This window comes from Bombina bombina, chromosome 5 (genome assembly GCF_027579735.1).
Source record: "Bombina bombina isolate aBomBom1 chromosome 5, aBomBom1.pri, whole genome shotgun sequence".
Classification (NCBI taxonomy): Eukaryota; Metazoa; Chordata; class Amphibia; order Anura; family Bombinatoridae; genus Bombina; species Bombina bombina.
The window spans coordinates 717,429,033-717,441,322 of NC_069503.1; positions in this window are offsets into that span (position 1 = coordinate 717,429,033).

The following is a 12,290-nucleotide window of genomic DNA, read 5'->3' on the forward strand; positions in this document are numbered from 1 at the left end:
CCCCTTTGAGTCCTGATCACGTCTACATGTATTTACCTGATGACAAGGCAAGGGACACTCTGATTGGACACCGCATATCACGTGGCTGGCTGTGTACACGTCATCGGACGTTCACAGTGTGAACAGCGGAACACACCAAACCGGCACAGTATTGAGGATTCTACAATAAGCGGTGAGCACAGAAGTTTTATTTGCAGCACACGGAGCAGGACGGATAGTGACAACGCAGCACCGCATTTGAAGGAGTGAGTATAGCCAACGATTATTTTGTGGAATAGTTAAATCTCACATGGTATATTCCATTTTGCTGCTGTTTTGTTTTGTCTGAAGAGTCCTGAGCAAGAGTGTGCATGCATTTGAACTTCGTACTAAGTTTTTTCCACGGACTGTCTATTACCTTGATTTGGGCAAAGGTTGCAAGTTTGCAAGGGAGAGTTGTAATTCATTCCCATACTGGGAGCTTTCTAAATAGTTTAAACTAACTCTAGCTAATTGTATATATATATATATATATACACACAGAGAGAAATGCACTCACAGGAACAAACATCCAGCTCAATACCATTGTTAGCCTGTTCTATGGCGATTTACCACCTGGGTGCAACTTCTTTTAGCCCAGCAATGCTTTTCACAGAGTAGAACTTTCCTGTAGTATATCAGTCTGATCCCGCCTATTACAGTCAGTCCAGCACCGAAATACCAGGCAATTCCTCTCTGAACAAGGAACAAAGCAACCCCAGACGATCGTTTTGGCCTTCATTGGGCCTCGTCAGTGAGGTGTAGCAGTATTCCTCTAAGCACACTGAGCAAGGAGTCCACGTCTGGTCTCCCCTTTTTCCCATAGGGAGACTAAATACACACAGAGAGAAATGCACTCACAGGAACGAATATCAAGCTCAATACCATTGTTAGCCTGTTCTATGGCGATTTACCACCTGGGTGCAACTTCTTTTAGCCCAGCAATGCTTTTCACAGAGTAGAACTTTCCTGTAGTATATCAGTCTGATCCCACCTATTACAGTCAGTCCAGCACCGAAATACCAGGCAATTCCTCTCTGAACAAGGAACAAAGCAACCCCAGACGATAGTTTCGGCCTTCATTGGGCCTCGTCAGTGAGGTGTAGCAGTATTCCTCTAAGCACACTAAGCAAGGAGTCCACGTCTGGTTTCCCCTTTTTCCCATAGGGAGACTAAATACACACAGAGAGAAATGCACTCACAGGAACGAACATCCAGCTCAATACCATTGTTAGCCTGTTCTATGGTGATTTACCACCTGGGTGCAACTTCTTTTAGCCCAGCAATGCTTTTCACAGAGTAGAACTTTCCTGTAGTATATCAGTCTGATCCTGCCTATTACAGTCAGTCCAGCACCGAAAAACCAGGCAATTCCTCTCTGAACAAGGAACAAAGCAACCCCAGACGATCGTTTCGTAATTCTTTTATTAGAAAAATAATCATATATGCATATATACAAAATAAAATCATAATAACAAATGCAAACAAAATAACTCTTGTTACAAAACTGAAATATTGACCCAAATTTTTGTCATCAGAAAAAAATCAAAATGCAATTAAACTTAAATAATCACACAAAATAAAATTAAACATATTTCAAATACAGACAAAAACAAACTGGAGGAAAAAAAAAAAAAACAACTAAATAATCCAATCCTTCCACTTCTTTGTCTTCCAGATGCCTTCAGAATCTAATTCCCCATATCGCCTCCTATCAAAAGAAAAATACAAAAACAACTTCCCACGGATCATACCCACACAATCACCTACAGTAACTACCTCTTTCTTAAAAATCAAAATATTACGCACATCCCACAACACCTCCTTCACACAACATACCAACAACCATGTCAATCTTGCTTTCTCCTTTTCCACACCATTTCCACACATACCATACATCATCATATTAAAAGTAAAAAACTGCACTCCAGTCAAACCCTTAATCATCCTTTTCAAACTTCTCCAAACATCCCTAGCATACTCACAATTCCAAAACAAATGAATAACACTCTCGCTTTGAAAACAACCATCTCTAGGACACACTTCTGAAGCCACTAAACGACGCATTCTCTGAAAATCCCTTGTTGGCAAACACTTATGCACACTCATCCAACTAATTTCTTTCTGCCTATTCATCAAATACTTATTACACACATTTTTCCATACCAACACACATTCATTTTCAGTCAAACCGCCAATCAACTCAAGACCTTCCTTCTTCTCCAATATTTTCAACACCATTCTGTTTGCACACCACATCTCCCTACTAACATTCTCCAAACCATATTTTTTAATCCAACATTCCACCCTTACATAAAACCACGGAACAGCAAAACATACCGGTTTCTTTCTATCAATCTCAAATAAACCATATCGTCTTAAAACATTTCCACAAGCATACTTTACCATACAACCAGCCATGCTATCCTTACCACTCAGAACCACACACCTACTAACATATTTCACAGCCAAAAATCTCTCCACATTTGGAAAACCCTTACCACCAACATTCTTACTCTTAACAACAACATCTCTTTTCAAACGCTCCATACCAGAACTCCAGAAAAAAGAAAACAACACTCTCAAAATTCTCTGAAAAATCCTCTCAGGTGGCGGAAAAACTAACGCCAAATATAACATAATAGGGATCAAAACCGATTTAATAACTAACATTTTTCCTTCCAAAGATAAAGTCCTTAAAGACCAAAACTGAAGTTTTCTACTCACTTTATCGAAAACATTCTCCCAACTTTCCAAGCCTTTCAAATCCACATCAAATTTCACACCCAACACCTCAATTGCACCTTCAGTCACAGGCCATCCACAGGAATCAATCTCCCTATCATTACCAAAAACTTTAACTTTACACTTATTCCAATTAACTCTGAAACCACTTGCCATACAAAAACATTCAACTAAAGTTTTCACCCTCCTCAAACCAGCCTGAGTCTCACATACCACACTCACATCATCCATATACCCAATCACTTTTAAACACCTTCCATTACTACCAGGAACACTCACACCTCTAACTAATTTATCCTTCCTCAAACTAGTTAATAATGGCTCAATGACACATACAAATAACACAGGAGACAAAGGACATCCTTGACGCACTCCAGATTTAACACAAAATTCCTCAGTCAAAAAACCATTAACCTGGACTTGACTCACAATATCACTATACAAACATTTAAACCATCCAATAATCTTACCAGAAAAACCTAAACGTTCTAAAACATGAAACATAAAATCATGCACTACCCTATCATACGCTTTTTCAAAATCCACAATAGCAACAGCAACAGACCTCATCCTCTCCCTCACATACCATAGTACATCACGTAGTAACAACAAACTTTCAGAAATCTGACGCCCAGGAACAGCACACACTTGCTCTTCACCCACAACCTTACCAATCACTCCACGCATTCTATTTGCCAACACCTTTGCAATAACCTTATAGTCAACATTCAACAACGTAATCGGCCTCCAATTCCTCAAATCTCTCTTATCACCCTTTTTAAATAACAAAACTATCAAACCTTTCCTCATTGAAACAGGCAAAACATTCATTCTAAAAACAAACTTACAAACATCCAACATATCCACCCCAATCAAATTCCAAAAACAAGTATAAAATTCAACAGGCAAACCATCACAACCAGGTACCTTCCCATTCTTAAAACTCCTAACAACCTCTGCAATCTCATCCAAACTTAGATCCCTTTCTAACAAATCATTATCATATTTTTCCAACTTAACCTCAATGTTTTCCAACAACTCATTTTCCAATAAAACATCTCTTGTTTTTTCTTTATACAGCTCACTGTAAAACTCATGAACTTCACGCAAAACACCATCCGTACCATTAACTTCACACTCAACCTTATCAAAAACACTAACAAAACCAGTCTTTCCTTCAAAAGCTTTCTTAAAAAAATATTTACTACAAGACTCATCCTTTTCCATTTTCTCGAATCTTGCCATAAAAACAATTTTCTTTCCTTTTTCATACATACACTTTTTAATTATCTTTCTTGCTTCAGCAATTTCCTCATGCACATCAATACCACAATTTCTCAATTCATACAAATACAACAACCTCAGATACCATTTATCATACAACTCCCTTTCCATTCTAGCTTTCTCACAGCCTTTCTTAATAAAAAACCTCTTTATTTCCACCTTCAACCATTCCCACCACATAAGCACATTACTAAAATCACATTTTCTTTCACGCCACCTTTCATACATCCAAACAAACTGACGCTTAAACTTCTCATCTTCTAACAAATCCACATTCAGTTTCCAAACACCCTTACCATACTTGATCTTCAAATCACAATTCACCTTACAAATTAAAAGGGCATGATCCGTAAAGGGCATCCGCTTTAAAGAAAAATCATCAACACATAAAAATTTAGATAAAAAACAAAAATCAATTCGAGATTTTATCCCACCACTATCACTAAAGAAAGTAAAACCCTCCCCTGAAAAAGAAACAGACCCGAAGGCATCCTTCAAACCGAAAGATTTAAGCAAATCAAGTAAAAACTTCCCTGAGCTATCCACCCTACCTACAATCACTCCCACCCTCTCTGTCCCCATTCTTAATAATACAATTAAAATCCCCAACCAAAAAAGTTGGCTCTCGGCCTGGCAGAAAAAACTTTAAAGTTTCAAAACTAAGCAAACGTTCTACCCTATTTGGAGAAGCATATACATTAAACAAACGAAAAACAGTCCCACAAAAACTAAAACTAACCAAAAGTACCCGACCTGTGACAATATGAACTACATTAAGGATAGAAAAACTAAACCCCTTAAACAAAACTCCCACCCCCCCATTCCTATCAGAAGAACAAGACCATACTTTAGGACCATATTCCCAGTCAGCACATTTAGGATGTTCAGAGAGACCACATTCCTGCAAACAAAAAATATTAGCAGAACATACAGATAATAATTTCAAAATTGCAGCTCTCCTTGCTATAGTTGTCATACACCTGACATTAAGGGAATAAATGGTCAGAGACATCACAAAAATAAATTAAAGAAAAACAAAAAAAGAAATAACATCAGGACTTCTTCTTTCCTTTCTTTTTCTTAGGACTCAAAGGAGATCCTTTAAATCTGCCTCTGCGACGTTCCGACCTCCTAGGCTCCCCCTTGCCAGCCTCATAACCAGTAACTTCAGCAAGTTGGTTCACATCTCTTTTATCTAGATAACCAACAGAAGAGGCATCAGAAAAGTCACCTATACACTGGCTTGAATCAGAAGGAACATCTTTAGTAGAGACAGAAGGAAACTCTGAAATTAAAGAGTCAGCATCACTTGTAGTATCTGGATCTTCACCCTTAACTACTGGAAGATTCAAATCAGGACTCTCGCATCCATCAGAATCCGCATCTATTTTTCGCTTGGAGGCAGATTTTTTCCCTTCAGTGTCCATATCCTCCTCAGAACTAGAGGACACAACAGCAGACCAATCAATGTTCTCCCCTTCACCAAGAACAGCATCAGGAGCAGCATCACAAGATGACTCAGTGAAGGAAAAATTCTCTGTCACAGGAACAGCAACAGTATCATCCACAAAATTGGGCAACAGGGCTTCAAGAACATCTGAAGCAGCTATCACATTAGATGTAGCAAGATCCACTTCCTGAAGATGAGATTGGGCTTCCTCCACCTTCTCAGCCACAGGAACCACCACAGGAGCATCAGACACCTCTCCGACAGGGACCCCAAATGCAGATTTCTTGCACAAAAGAGGTAATATAGAGTTCAATGCCTCATCAGAGACCTCCTCCTCATTCACAGATGGCTCAGCTGCAACTGAAGATGTTTTTTTTGCAACATCAGCATAGGGAGGCTTCACTCTATCAAGCCCCTGCAACATCATCAAAGGACACATCCTGCACAGATGACTTGAAGAACCACACAGGTCACAGGTCCGGCGTTTACTACAGTGGGCAACAAGATGATCCTCCTCACCGCAATTTCGACATCTGGCACCTGGGCAATTTTCAGCAATGTGACCAAACAGGTTGCAACTACGGCAAAAAAGAGGCATGTCATCATAGTATAGGAAACCTCTATTTCCACCAATGGCGAAAGTCTGTGGAGGGTGTTTCTTTCCACCAATACCTAATTCATCAGGCACAAACCGCACCCAGAACCTGCGCTTTCCATTGAAAGTCCCAAACTGATTCTTCAGCTTGCTACCTCCTTGAACATCATCAAAGTAGCGACAAAGAAACAGACGAATTTCCACATCAGTGACCCAAGGGTTGTACATATGTACTGTCACCGGGATTCTTCTCTCCCTCTGCACACAGGCAACAAATTTCATGCCAACCAACTCTGGAGCAGCAGCCATATCAATAGTCCGTTGATAGCAGGTCTGTAAATAATGCTCATCGGTGAAAGCCACATCAAAAATCCCTCTTGAAGGGAATGACTGAACACAATGCAAACTTGCTCTTGGCATCTTCAAAACACCCTCCAAAACCACCTGCTGGACATGAGCCAAACCAATCTTCTCTCGAAAGTCCTCAGAGATCAACACCCGAAGTGTATGGGGAACATTTGGCACATTGGTAGCCATATTTGCCCTATTGCCTCTTTAGGCTGGATTTCAGAGCGCCCCCCCAAAAGCAGCATGTGGCTGAAGTCCAGGGACGATACCACAAGGCCAAGGGGACGGCCCTACTACCCAGTTGCTCTACGCCTAAGGAGTAGCCACCCCCCCAATAGCAGCAGGAGCCCAAACCCCAAAGGGAAAGGACCCCAGGCCGAAGGAGCAGGTCTCCAGGCAGCAAACCAAGACCAAGACCAAGCACAGAAAACTGCACTTGATCCAAGCCAAAGGCCCGAGAAGCAACCTCAGCTGATCGTTTCAGCCTTTTGTGGGCCTCGTCAGTGAGGTGCAGCAGTATTCCTCTAAGCACACTGAGCAAGGAGTCCACGTCTGGTTTCCCCTTTTTCCCATAGGGAGACTAAATACACACACAGAGAAATGCACTCACAGGAACGAACATCCAGCTCAATACCATTGTTAGCCTGTTCTATGGCGATTTACCACCTGGGTGCAACTTCTTTTAGCCCAGCAATGCTTTTCACAGAGTTGAACTTTCCTGTAGTATATCAGTCTGATCCCGCCTATTACAGTCAGTCCAGCACCGAAATACCAGGCAATTCCTTTCTGAACAAGGAACAAAGCAACCCCAGACGATCGTTTCGGCCTTCATTGGGCCTCGTCAGTGAGGTGTAGCAGTATTCCTCTAAGCACACTGAGCAAGGAGTCCACGTCTGATTTCCCCTTTTTCCCATAGGGAGACTAAATACACACAGAGAAAAATGCACTCACAGGAATGAATATCTAGCTCAATACCATTGTTAGCCTGTTCTATGGCGATTTACCACCTGGGTGCAACTTCTTTTAGCCCAGCAATGCTTTTCACAGAGTGGAAGTTTCCTGTAGTATATCAGTCTGATCCCGCCTATTACAGTCAGTCCAGCACCGAAATACCAGGCAATTGCTCTCTGAACAAGGAACAAAGCAACCCCAGACGATCGTTTCGGCCTTCATTGGGCCTCGTCAGTGAGGTGTAGCAGTATTCCTCTAAGCACACTGAGCAAGGAGTCCACGTCTGGTTTCCCCTTTTTCCCATAGGGAGACTAAATACACACAGAGAGAAATGCACTCACAGGAACGAACATCCAGCTCAATACCATTGTTAGCCTGTTCTATGGCGATTTACCACCTGGGTGCAACTTCTTTTAGCCCAGCAATGCTTTTCACAGAGTAGAACTTTCCTGTAGTATATCAGTCTGATCACGCCTATTACAGTCAGTCCAGCACCGAAATACCAGGCAATTCCTCTCTGAACAAGGAACAAAGCAACCCCAGACGATAGTTTCGGCCTTCATTGGGCCTCGTCAGTGAGGTGTAGCAGTATTCCTCTAAGCACACTAAGCAAGGAGTCCACGTCTGGTTTCCCCTTTTTCCCATAGGGAGACTAAATACACACAGAGAGAAATGCACTCACAGGAACGCACATCCAGCTCAATACCATTGTTAGCCTGTTCTATGGCGATTTACCACCTGGGTGCAACTTCTTTTAGCCCAGCAATGCTTTTCACAGAGTAGAACTTTCCTGTAGTATATCAGTCTGATCCTGCCTATTACAGTCAGTCCAGCACCGAAATACCAGGCAATTCCTCTCTGAACAAGGAACAAAGCAACCCCAGACGATCGTTTCTGCCTTCATTGGGCTAAAAAGTTGCACCCAGGTGGTAAATCGCCATAGAACAGGCTAACAATGGTATTGAGCCAGTTGTTCTTTCCTGTGAGTGCACTTCTCTCTGTATGTATATATATATATATATATATATATATATAAACATATAAACAGATATATATATCTGTATATACAGTAAATATCTACTTATTTGTACATATTCATATAGATATATATTTTGTATAAAATATATATATATATATATTTTTTTTTTTAAATAAAAATATATTTTTTTTTCTATGCAAATAACATAGGGATGTAAAATATTCCTAACACACATTCAGCTTTAGTGCATTTGATCTTTCTAGATAATAATCTATGGGTGGAAGGAGTAAGCATCAAAGCCCTGAAGTTAGCATGTCTTTTCAATCGCGCGCTAACCTTTTATTTTAAACTTGTAATACACATAATAATGCAGCCGCGCTAACCAGCAGTTATCGCTCAAGCAGGAAAAAAATTATAGTGCCATTTGTATGTGTATATAAATATATATACACACATACACATTTATATCTATTCTAGCTATCTATCATCATCTATCTATCTATCTATCTATCTATCTATCTATCTATCTATCCTGTATATTCTGTATATTCCTCATTTTTTACCAGTAGCAGCTTTGTCATTGACCTTGCCGATAATAACTTTTACTGTTTCACATAGCACAGCATAACGCTACCAACATGTCACACAGCAAAAGGGAAGTGAGAGATTTCAGCAATGAACATTTCATACCATTTTTGTGACACATTTTACTGTAAAAACAAAACTAAATATAGTTCCATAGAAATCCTGTACCTTATCAAAGCAAAACTGACTGTTTCTGTAAGTGGGTAATTTCTCTAAAAGAAGATGTTCATCTTACAAAGACAAATCCAGCAACAGTCCGCACTTGGCTTCCGGCAAATTAACAAACATGTATCGATGTGCCTAAAAATAACCTCATTCTTTATTGGTATATAATAAAAAAAGTGCACACATGAAACAAAAAGTTCAGGAGCATTTTGTATGTGTATACATAACTTTCTCAATGACCTGTATATTGGGAAAATATTATTACACATTTAAAGGGAAACTAAGCCTTTCCACCTTGTTATCCTTAACCAATAATAACATTAGATACAAAGGTTATATTCAAAAGGTGATATTCAAAGGAAAACTTTATAATTAATTACAATAAATCTTACATTTTCCAAATACTACATATATACATTTTAATCAACTGTGAATGTGTCAGGCCCTCTTTTTCCTTTTACCCTCTCTGTCCATTTAAACCTATAATTGGTTCTTTCACTATATAAGGTCATTGGTTCCAGCATTCCTTGCTGGATTAATGTTCTACTTGCACCTGACAGGTGTGAACCTTTAGCCAATCCGGCTCCTCTATTCTAAGCTGCAAGTCTGCAGAATCTAGCTAGCTCACGAAGCTCTGTCTCTCCTCTTCTACGCAACTTACACAGCGTTCACTCTGATCGTAGGGTGAGATTGTTCACCTACTACGTCATCAGCTACAGCCGGTCTCGGAGCACTTGCAGCCGCTCAAGGGATTCTCCGCGGTTAACCGCTCAGCAGGAACGGCTCTCACTGTCATCTGCCTATGGACATTTCAGACTTCTAAGAGACTGAGGATAACAGGTCGTATCTTGAAATGCTTCTGTTTATACTTACTTGCTATTGTTTTCACTTGTTGCCGCAGTGTTACCTAGATATCTGCTAGACTGTGTGTTTACTTACTGATATCTCCTGCAGCCAAGCTGCAACCTCCTACCATGCCACAAAGTGTTTGGTGCAGATTCTCACAGTGATCTTGATACTAACCTCTCGGCTACAGTAAGACAGTAAGGATAACATTAGACTTCTGTTAGAAGTTGTTGTCCTCACTGTCACAATCCACTATAAGCTTGCCAATAGATTCCGGTACTTACCAAGGCACACTTTCACACTGCCACACTCTAACTAACAGACGTATTATTCAAACAACTACAGTAGAGTCTCTATATGTACTGATATATTAATCCAGCCTAAAAAAGAAGTATTATACATAGAAATGGATCCGGCAGATGTTGCGAACCAAGTTGTGGTTCTTACACAGCGCATGGACACCTTATCCCAGACTATTAGGGACATCCAGACAGAAAATCAAATATTGAAGGACTGCCTCAGAGAAATCTATGCAACCAAGCCTGCACATACTGAATCTCAGCCTGAGCCTCAGGTCTCCCTGCGAGATAAGTTCAGCAGTAACAGGGCTACTTTCAAGGAATTCAGGAATGCCTGTTTGCTATTATTTGAGCTCAAACCTAGAACTTACAACACAGACTGGTTGAAAGTACTAACCACAATCTCCTATCTAAGGGGAGAGCCGCGGGTTTGGGCTGACAGCCTTTTTGAGACACAAAATCCCATACTGAACTATCTGGATGAGTTTTTTAAGGCATTCTCAATTCTTTATGATGACCCTTTCAAGCAAAATTCGGCTGATATAACCTTAAGGGCACTAAAACAAGGGAGACACCCTGTGGAAGATTACATCTCACAGTTCAAGATACATGCCATAGATTCTAAATGGCATGAGGTAAGAAACCAGTTTAGGATTGGGCTCTCTGAAAACATAAAAGATGAGCTCTCCCGCACTGGTATACCAGAGAGATTGGATGATCTTTTCAATCTTTGCACCACCATTGACAGGTGTCTCCGCGAATGCAAGCTCGAGAGGGCTAAAAACCCTACCACCTACAAGCGTTATACACCTTCTTCAACCCCACCTAAAGACACAGAGTCACCTATGGACAAAGGGTTCCTTAGAGGACCGCTGACCACTGAGGAGAAGGGCAGAAGATGTGCACTAAATCTTTGTATGTATTGTGCATCTCCAGAGCACGATGTGAAAATCTGTCCACTCTTGAAAAAAACGAAATTTGGTAGGAAAATCATCATTTCTCTCAGTATACCTCAAACAAATAGCAGTAACCCTCACTTCATGTTTCCTCTCTCCTTACAGAGGTGCTTGCACCGCCTAAAAGTTGAAGCCATGATCAATACCGGGGCATCTGGAAATTATATCGACATTGAGTTTGTTAACCAAAATAAAATACCTACCCTTGCAAAACAGTCTCCAGTGTCTATTAACCTTATTGATGGTTCTTCTCTCTCCTTAGGTCCTGTTACACATGAGACCATAGCCATCCTTCTTTGTTCTAGTTCTGGACATAGAGAATCCATATGTTTCTATGTTATTCCCAGTCCTATCTACCCTATCATCCTAGGTTTAACTTGGCTTCAGATACACAAACCCACCTTTGACTGGCAACATATGACGTTATCACTAACCTCACATTACTGCAAGCAGACATGTTTTCCTATGCATAACATCTTGCTCACATCTAGCACTGTTTTATCCTCAGAATACAAAGATTTTCAGGATGTCTTTAATAAAACTGAAGCTGAAACTCTACCTCCCCATAGGCCATATGACTGTCCTATATATTTACTACCCGGTGCAACTATACCCTTTGGACATATATATCCCCTGTCCAAGCCTGAGTTAGACCATTTAAAAGTTTATATACAGGAAAACCTAGCTAAGGGGTTCATAAGGCCATCTACCTCCCCAGCAGGTGCCGTTATATTTTTTGTGAAGAACAAAGATCAGACTTTAAGGCCAATAATTGACTACAGGGAATTAAATAAGAGAACTAAAAAGAACCATTACCCACTCCCTTTAATTCCTTATTTAATAGAGAGGTTACGCACTGCCAAGATCTTCACTAAATTTGACCTTAGGGGTGCATATAACCTCATAAGAATGAGAGCCGGAGATGAATGGCTGACCGCTTTTCGTACATGATATGGCCTATATGAATATACTGTTATGCTATTCAGTTTATGTAATGCTCCGGCTACATTCCAGTGCTTCATAAATGATATATTCAGAGGCATACTAGATGTCTTTATCGTAGTATACC